Source organism: Leptodactylus fuscus, unplaced genomic scaffold, assembly GCF_031893055.1.
Source record: "Leptodactylus fuscus isolate aLepFus1 unplaced genomic scaffold, aLepFus1.hap2 HAP2_SCAFFOLD_256, whole genome shotgun sequence".
Classification (NCBI taxonomy): Eukaryota; Metazoa; Chordata; class Amphibia; order Anura; family Leptodactylidae; genus Leptodactylus; species Leptodactylus fuscus.
In genome coordinates, this window is record NW_027440279.1 from 112,501 (window position 1) to 122,305 (window position 9,805).

The following is a 9,805-nucleotide window of genomic DNA, read 5'->3' on the forward strand; positions in this document are numbered from 1 at the left end:
CCGGGACGCCGGCGTCGCTCGACCCCCTTCCTCCTCGGGAGGCCGGGGACGAGCGCGCCGGGACGCCGGAGTCGCTCGCCCCGCCTGCTGAGCGACCTCTTCTCCCGCCGGAGGGCCGGAGGGGGGAGACGGGACGGACGCCGGGACGCCGGCGGACGCCCGCTCCTCCTCCCCGCCGACCGGCGGCGAGCCCGGAGGGGGGACAAGGGAGTGGCAAAAGACTAGCTGACTTCAGTGTGCTTTTCAAAATATGCGTTTTCCCAAATATGCGGGAGGCCGGCCCGGGGTTCCAGGAGAGACGGGGAGATTGTCCCTGAAGGCCGAGAAGCCGGGCCGACCCGGGGCCACCCCAGCCTGGGTGAAGCCAGAGGCCAAGTCCCTAGCAGGTGGCAGGCTGCATTCTGCTAAGTGTCTACCAGAGGGAGACACTTCCAGGAGACCCAGGGGGCCGAGCCTGAGGCGGCAGGCCGGCCATGGGTTCCAGGAGAGAGGGAGAGATTGTCCCAGGCGGCTGGGAAAAGGCAGGGCTACCCGAGCCTGGGTAACGCCAGAGACTAAGTCCCTAGCAGGTGGCAGGCTGCAATCTGCTAAAAATCCACCGGATGGCAACGGAGAGCCGCGCTCCCCGGCTTGTCCACAAGGCGGCTCCACTTCCAGGAAACCCAGGGGGGCGAGCCTGAGGCGGCAGGCCGGCCATGGGTTCCAGGAGAGAGGGAGAGACCGTCCCAGGCGGCTGGGAGAGCCAGGCCTACCCAGGGCTACCCGAGCCTGGGTACATGCCGGAGGCTAAGTCCCTAGCAGGTGGAAGGCTGCAATCTGCTAAAAATCCACCGGATGGCAACGGAGAGGCGCGCTCCCCGGCTTGTCCACAAGGCGGCGCCAGCATTCAGGTTGCAGGCTGCATTCTGCTAAAAATCCACCGGATGGCAACGGAGAGCCGCTCTCCCCGGCTCGTCCACAAGGCGGCGCCACTTCCAGGAGACCCAGGGGGGCGAGCCTGAGGCGGCAGGCTGGCCCAGGGTTCCAGGAGAGAGGGAGAGATTGTCCCAGGCGGCTGGGAGAGCCAGGCCTACCCAGGGCTACCCGAGCCTGGGTAATGCCGGAGGCTCAGTCCCTAGCAGGTGGCAGGCTGCATTCTGCTAAGTGTCTACCAAGAGGGCACCACTTCCAGGCAACCCAGGGGGCTAAGCCTGAGGCGGCAGGCAGGCCCAGGGTTCCAGGAGAGAGGGAGAGATTGTCCCAGGCGGCTGGGAAAGCCAGGCCTACCCAGGGCTACCCGAGCCTGGGTAACGCCGGAGGCTAAGTCCCTAGCAGGTGGAAGGCTGCAATCTGCTAAAAATCCACCGGATGGCAACGGAGAGGCGCGCTCCCCGGCTTGTCCACAAGGCGGCGCCAGCATTCAGGTTGCAGGCTGCATTCTGCTAAAAATCCACCGGATGGCAACGGAGAGCCGCTCTCCCCGGCTCGTCCACAAGGCGGCGCCACTTCCAGGAGACCCAGGGGGGCGAGCCTGAGGCGGCAGGCTGGCCCAGGGTTCCAGGAGAGAGGGAGAGATTGTCCCAGGCGGCTGGGAGAGCCAGGCCTACCCAGGGCTACCCGAGCCTGGGTAATGCCGGAGGCTCAGTCCCTAGCAGGTGGCAGGCTGCATTCTGCTAAGTGTCTACCAAGAGGGCACCACTTCCAGGCAACCCAGGGGGCTAAGCCTGAGGCGGCAGGCAGGCCCAGGGTTCCAGGAGAGAGGGAGAGATTGTCCCAGGCGGCTGGGAGAGCCAGGCCTACCCAGGGCTACCCGAGCCTGGGTAACGCCGGAGGCTAAGTCCCTAGCAGGTGGAAGGCTGCAATCTGCTAAAAATCCACCGGATGGCAACGGAGAGGCGCGCTAACCGGCTTGTCCACAAGGCGGCGCCAGCATTCAGGTTGCAGGCTGCATTCTGCTAAAAATCCACCGGATGGCAACGGAGAGCCGCTCTCCCCGGCTCGTCCACAAGGCGGCGCCACTTCCAGGAGACCCAGGGGGGCGAGCCTGAGGCGGCAGGCTGGCCCAGGGTTCCAGGAGAGAGGGAGAGATTGTCCCCGGCGGCTGGGAGAGCCAGGCCGACTCAGGGCTCCATAAGCCCGGTAGAAGCTGAAGATTAAGCCCCCAGTCTACCAGCTACCCTCCCTGGAGCTCAGCTTAGGGAGAAGTCTCATTTAGCTGGATAAGTCACATTCGGGCGGACAAGTCACATTTGCCAGCATAAGTCACATTTGGGAGGACAAGTCACATTTCCCAGCATAAGTCACATTTGGGAGGACAAGTCACATTTGCCAGCATAAGTCACATTTGCCAGCATAAGTCACATTTGCCAGCATAAGTCACATTTGCCAGCATAAGTCACATTTGCCAGCATAAGTCACATTTGCCAGCATAAGTCACATTTGCCAGCATAAGTCACATTTGCCAGCATAAGTCACATTTGCCAGCATAAGTCACATTTGCCAGCATAAGTCACATTTGCCAGCATAAGTCACATTTGCCAGCATAAGTCACATTTCCAAGCATAAGTCACATTTCCAAGCATAAGTCACATTTCCAAGCATAAGTCACAGTTGGACTTAATAGTCGGGCCCAGAGAGATTCCCATGAGTGCTATCTCTGGCAGTGGGCTTAATAGTCGGCCCCGGAGGGTCGGCGGTGGGGCTTAATAGTCGGGCCCGGAGGGTCGGCGGTGGGGCTTAATAGTCGGGCCCGGAGAGACTTCCAGGGACGGCCGTTTGTCAGGGGGCTTAATGGCGGGGTCCGATCGGCCTCCCGTGGAAGCCTGCCTGGGGGAGCGGTGAGGACTCTTGAGGGCCAGCGGAAGGAAGAGGTGGTGCTGTATTTGACCCCGGCTGCCGGGAGATGGGGAGCTGGAGGGTTGCCCCGAGGCGGGGTCTGCAGGGAGAACCGGGTTCCGGAGCGGGCGGGCCTAGGGGAGGCAAGCCGGGCCGGGGCTCACCCTCCTGGGCAGGGTCCGAGGGGAGCTTCCCCCTGAGAGAACTTCCACTTCCGTAGACACTTTGACAAAAAAAACCCCCCAAAAAAACGGAGCCCCCGAGGAGGCCTTCCTGCGGCGAGCGCCAGGCCGGGCTGGGGCTACCCAAGCCTGGGTACATGCCGGAGGCTGAGTCCCTAACAGGTGGAAGGCTGCATTCTGCTAAGTGTCTACCAGAGGGCGACACTTCCAGGAGACCCAGGGGGCTAAGCCTGAGGCGGCAGGCTGGCCCAGGGTTCCAGGAGAGAGGGAGAGACCGTCCCAGGCGGCTGGGAGAGCCAGGCCTACCCAGGGCTACCCGAGCCGGGGTACATGCCGGAGGCTAAGTCCCTAGCAGGTGGAAGGCTGCATTCTGCTAAGTGTCTACCAGAGGGCGACACTTCCAGGAGACCCAGGGGGCTAAGCCTGAGGCGGCAGGCTGGCCCAGGGTTCCAGGAGGGAGGGAGAGATCGTCCCGGGCGGCTGGGAAAAAAGCCAGGCCGACCCAGGGCTACCCGAGCCTGGGCAAAGCCAGAGGCTAAGTCCCTAGCAGGTGGCAGGCTGCGTTCTGCTAAGTGTCTTCCAGAGGGAGACACTTCCAGGAGACCCAGGGGGCTAAGCCTGAGGGCGGCAGGCCGGCCATGGGTTCCAGGAGGGAGGGAGAGATTGTCCCAGGCGGCTGGGAAAGCCAGGGCTACCCGAGCCTGGGTAACGCCAGAGACTTAGTCCCTAGCAGCTGGCAGGCTGCAATCTGCTAAAAATCCACCGGATGGCAACGGAGAGCCGCAGTCCCCGGCTCGTCCACAAGGCGGCGCCAGCACTCGGGTTGCAGGCTGCATTCTGTTAAAAATCCACCGGATGGCAACGTAGAGCCGCTCTCCCCGGCTCATCCACAAGGCGGCGCCACTTCCAGGCGACCCAGGGGGCTAAGCCTGAGGTGGCAGGCCGGCCCAGGGTTCCAGGAGAGAGGGAGAGATCGTCCCGGGCGGCTGGGAAAAAAGCCAGGCCGACCCAGGGCTACCCAAGCCTGGGTAAAGCCAGAGGCTAAGTCCCTAGCAGGTGGCAGGCTGCGTTCTGCTAAGTGTCTTCCAGAGGGAGACACTTCCAGGAGACCCAGGGGGCTAAGCCTGAGGCGGCAGGCTGGCCCAGGGTTCCAGGAGAGAGGGAGAGACCGTCCCAGGCGGCTGGGAGAGCCAGGCCTACCCAGGGCTACCCGAGCCGGGGTACATGCCGGAGGCTAAGTCCCTAGCAGGTGGAAGGCTGCATTCTGCTAAGTGTCTACCAGAGGGCGACACTTCCAGGAGACCCAGGGGGCTAAGCCTGAGGCGGCAGGCTGGCCCAGGGTTCCAGGAGAGAGGGAGAGACCGTCCCAGGCGGCTGGGAGAGCCAGGCCTACCCAGGGCTACCCGAGCCTGGGTACATGCCGGAGGCTAAGTCCCTAACAGGTGGAAGGCTGCGTTCTGCTAAGTGTCTACCAGAGGGCGACACTTCCAGGAGACCCAGGGGGCTAAGCCTGAGGCGGCAGGCTGGCCATGGGTTCCAGGAGGGAGGGAGAGATGGTCCCAGGCGGCTGGGAAAGCCAGGCCTACCCGAGCCTGGGTAATGCCAGAGGCTAAGTCCCTAGCAGGTGGAAGGCTGCAATCTGCTAAAAATCCACCGGATGGCAACGGAGAGCCGCAGTCCCCGGCTCGTCCACAAGGCGGCGCCAGCACTCGGGTTGCAGGCTGCATTCTGCTAAAAATCCACCGGATGGCAACGGAGAGCCGCTCTCCCCCGCTTGCCCACAAGGCGGCGCCACTTCCAGGCGACCCAGGGGGCTAAGCCTGAGGTGGCAGGCCGGCCCAGGGTTCCAGGAGAGAGGGAGAGATCGTCCCAGGCGGCTGGGACAGCCAGGCCTACCCGAGCCTGGGTAATGCCAGAGGCTAAGTCCCTAGCAGGTGGAAGGCTGCAATCTGCTAAAAATCCACCGGATGGCAACGGAGAGCCGCGGTCCCCGGCTCGTCCACAAGGCGGCGCCAGCACTCGGGTTGCAGGCTGCATTCTGCTAAAAATCCACCGGATGGCAACGGAGAGCCGCTCTCCCCCGCTTGTCCACAAGGCGGCGCCACTTCCAGGCGACCCAGGGGGCTAAGCCTGAGGGCGGCAGGCCGGCCCAGGGTTCCAGGAGAGAGGGAGAGATCGTCCCAGGCGGCTGGGACAGCCAGGCCGACCCGAGCCTGGGTAATGCCAGAGGCTAAGTCCCTAGCAGGTGGAAGGCTGCAATCTGCTAAGTGTCTACCAAGAGGGCACCACTTCCAGGCAACCCAGGGGGCTAAGCCTGAGGCGGCAGGCTGGCCCAGGGTTCCAGGAGAGAGGGAGAGATCGTCCCAGGCGGCTGGGAAAAAAGCCAGGCCGACCCAGGGCTACCCTAGCCTGGGTAAAGCCAGAGGCTAAGTCCCTAGCAGGCGGCAGGCTGCGTTCTGCTAAGTGACTTCCAGAGGGAGACACTTCCAGGAGACCCAGGGGGCTAAGCCTGAGGGCGGCAGGCCGGCCCAGGGTTCCAGGAGAGAGGGAGAGTTCGTCCCAGGCGGCTGGGAAAAAAGCCAGGCCTACCCAGGGCTACCCGAGCCTGGGTACATGCCGGAGGCTAAGTCCCTAGCAGGTGGAAGGCTGCAATCTGCTAAAAATCCACCGGATGGCAACGGAGAGCCGCGGTCCCCGGCTCGTCCACAAGGCGGCGCCAGCACTCGGGTTGCAGGCTGCATTCTGCTAAAAATCCACCGGATGGCAACGGAGAGCCGCTCTCCCCCGCTTGTCCACAAGGCGGCGCCACTTCCAGGCGACCCAGGGGGCTAAGCCTGAGGGCGGCAGGCCGGCCCAGGGTTCCAGGAGAGAGGGAGAGATCGTCCCAGGCGGCTGGGAAAGCCAGGCCTACCCAGGGCTACCCGAGCCTGGGTACATGCCGGAGGCTAAGTCCCTAGCAGGTGGAAGGCTGCATTCTGCTAAGTGTCTACCAGAGGTAGACGCTTCCAGGAAACCCAGGGGGCTAAGCCTGAGGGCGGCAGGCCGGCCATGGGCTCCAGGAGAGAGGGAGAGATTGTCCCAGGCGGCTGGGAAAGCCAGGCCTACCCAGGGCTACCCGAGCCTGGATACATGCCGGAGGCTAAGTCCCTAGCAGGTGGAAGGCTGCATTCTGCTAAAAATCCACCGGATGGCAACGGAGAGCCGCGGTCCCCGGCTCGTCCACAAGGCGGCGCCAGCACTCGGGTTGCAGGCTGCATTCTGCTAAAAATCCACCGGATGGCAACGGAGAGCCGCTCTCCCCGGCTCGTCCACAAGGCGGCGCCACTTCCAGGCGACCCAGGGGGCTAAGCCTGAGGGCGGCAGGCCGGCCCAGGGTTCCAGGAGAGAGGGAGAGATCGTCCCGGGCGGCTGGGAAAAAAGCCAGGCCGACCCAGGGCTACCCTAGCCTGGGTAAAGCCAGAGGCTAAGTCCCTAGCAAGGCGGTAGGCTGCGTTCTGCTAAGTGACTTCCAGAGGGAGACACTTCCAGGAGACCCAGGGGGCTAAGCCTGAGGGCGGCAGGCCGGCCCGGGGTTCCAGGAGAGAGGGAGAGATCGTCCCAGGCGGCTGGGAAAAAAGCCAGGCCGACCCAGGGCCACCCCAGCCTGGGTAAAGCCAGAGGATAAGTCCCTAGCAGGTGGAAAGCTGCAATTTGCTATGGAAAGCTGCAATTTGCTATGGAAAGCTGCAATTTGCTAAAAATCCACCGGATGGCAACGTAGAGCCGCTCTCCCCGGCTCGTCCACAAGGCGGCGCCACTTCCGGGCGACCCAGGGGGCTAAGCCTGAGGGCGGCAGGCCGGCCCAGGGTTCCAGGAGAGAGGGAGAGATCGTCCCGGGCGGCTGGGAAAAAGCCAGGCCGACCCAGGGCTGCCGTTGCCTGGGTAATGCCGGAGGCCGAGTCCCTAGCAGGTGGCAGGCTGCTAGCGTCTACCAGAGGGCGAGATCCCGCCTCCCCGAGCGGCCGGGGAGAGAGGATTTGCAGGAGCTGACAGGCGCGCACGCAGAAGGGAAATCCCCCTTGGCGGCCGGGGGGAGAGACGATTTGCAGGAGCTGACAGGCGCGCACGCGCGCGCGCAGAAGGGAAAGTCCCCGGGCGGCCGCGGGGAGAGAGGAGAGATGATTGGCAGGAGCTGACAGGCGCGCACGCGCAGAAGGGAAGTCACCCTCGGCGGGCGGCGGGAGAGACGATTTGCAGGAGCTGACAGGCGCGCACGCGCAGAAGGGAGAGTCGTCCCCCCCGGGCCGGGGAGAGAGATGATTGGCAGCCGGCGGAGGTAGCTGCCAGGCGGACCAGAAGGAGAACTGCGGCCGCTCCGAGCAGAAGGGAAATCCCCCGGGCCTCCGGGGAGACGAGCGGCCTCTGGCAGGCGCGGCGAGCCGGCGCCGGCGCCGCCATCCCGGGCGAGGCGACGGGCGCCTCCCGCCCGGCGCATATGGCACTTCCGTCGACACTTAGTCAAATTTTCAACTTTCAAAATTCCTCCGGCGGCCGTGTTTCACTCCGGGGAGCGGCGCCCTCACGCCGGCGGCGGCGCGCCTCGGCCGGCACGAAGGGGTACCACCTCGAGTCGGTGTCGGGGGTCCCGCCGTGGAACCGGGCGTCGGACGGCCCCGGAGGAGGCCTCGGAGCCGAAAAGGCACTACCGGAATGAGGTTGAATTTGACGGCCGGATCCGGGCCGGAGTTCCACAAAGTCGGACACTTTGAGTGGTTGGTCTTCATGTAATGGGACAGGTGACACTCTCTCTGTGACCTACTTTTGAACACCCCCGTCAAGAACCGTGTCCGAGACAGCGTGTGCTGTCAATTAGCTTACCAAAAGTCAGAGTACCAGGGCATCGGACACCCGACTCTGACAAAGTCCCAGTGAACTCTGCTGACAGGCCGCCGACGGCGGATCCCTGCGGGGGGGAGGCAGAGCGAGGGCACCGCCCCCCCGGGTTGCGAGACAAGCCTCTTTAGGTCGCGTGGCAAGCCTCGGTTTTCAGGCGGGCGCTTCCCGCCGAGCCAATCGGCACTTTTAGACACTTTTGGGGAAAAAAAAAAGAAAAAGTCAAACTTTGAAAAATAAATAACCAACGAAACACGGACCAATGAGAACCGCTTCCGGCTGGTCGCGGAAGGGAGAGATGATTGGCAGGAGCTGCCCTGCGCGCTAGAATGAGAACTGCGGCCGCTCCGAGCAGAAGGGAAATCCCCCGGGCGGGCCAGGGGAGACGAGCGGCCGCTGGCAGGTACGGCGAGAGGGCGCCGGTGCCGCCATCCCGGGCGAGGCGACGGGCGCCCCCCGCTGAGCCGATCGGCTCTCGGACACTTTGGGGAAAAAAATAAAAAATAAAAAAGGCAAACTTTGAAATAAAACCCCACGAAACACGGACCTCGGTGAGATCCCCCGGGCGGCCGGGGAGAGATGATTGGCAGGAGCTGCCAGGCGCGCAGAAGGGAAGTCCCCCTGTGCGGCCGGGGAGAGATGATTGGCAGCAGGCGGAGGCAGCCGCCAGGCGGACCAGAAGGAGAACTGCGGCCGCTCCGAGCAGAAGGGAAATCCCCCGGCGCGGGCCAGGGGAGACGAGCGGCCGCTGGCAGGTACGGCGAGAGGGCGCCGGTGCCGCCATCCCGGGGGAGGCGACGGGCGCCTCCCGCCGAGCCGATCGGCACTTTTAGACACTTTGGGGGAAAAAGACCGACATTTTAATAAACCCCATACAACACGGACCAGTGAGAACTGCAGCCGGCCGGCCGGCCGGCCGGCGCAGAAGGGAGGTCCCCCGGGAGGGCCGGGGGAGAGATGATTGGCAGGCGGAGGTAGCTGCCAGGCGCGCGCAGAAGGGAAGTTCCCCCGGGCGGCCGGGGGGAGAGAGAGAGAGAGATGATTGGCAGCCGGCGGAGGTAGCTGCCAGGCGGACCAGAACGAGAACTGCGGCCGCTCGGAGCGGAAGGGGAAGTCTGAGGCGGCAGGCCGGCCCAGGGTTCATGGAGAGAGGGAGAGATTGTCCCAGGCGGCTGGGAAAAAAGCCAGGCCGACCCAGGGCCACCCCAGCCTGGGTAAAGCCAGAGGATAAGTCCCTAGCAGGCGGCAGGCTGCGTTCTGCTAAGTGTCTACCGAGAGGGCACCACTTCCAGGCAACCCAGGGGGCTAAGCCTGAGGCGGCAGGCTGGCCCAGGGTTCCAGGAGAAGAGGGAGAGATCGTCCCAGGCGGCTGGGAAAGCCAGGCCTACCCAGGGCTACCCGAGCCTGGGCACATGCCGGAGGCTAAGTCCCTAGCAGGTGGAAGGCTGCAATCTGCTAAAAATCCACCGGATGGCAACGGAGAGCCGCAGTCCCCGGCTCGTCCACAAGGCGGCGCCAGCACTCGGGTTGCAGGCTGCATTCTGCTAAAAATCCACCGGATGGCAACGGAGAGCCGCTCTCCCCGGCTCGTCCACAAGGCGGCGCCACTTCCAGGCGACCCAGGGGGCTAAGCCTGAGGCGGCAGGCCGGCCCAGGGTTCCAGGAGAGAGAGGGAGAGATCGTCCCAGGCGGCTGGGAAAGCCAGGCCGACCCAGGGCTACCCGAGCCTGGGTAAAGCCAGAGGCTAAGTCCCTAGCAGGTGGCAGGCTGCATGCTGCCAAGTGTCTACCGAGAGGGCACCACTTCCAGGCGACCCAGGGGGCTAAGCCTGAGGCGGCAGGCTGGCCCAGGGTTCCAGGAGAGAGGGAGAGATTGTCCCAGGCGGCTGGGAAAGCCAGGGCTACCCGAGCCTGGGTACATGCCGGAGGCTGAGTCCC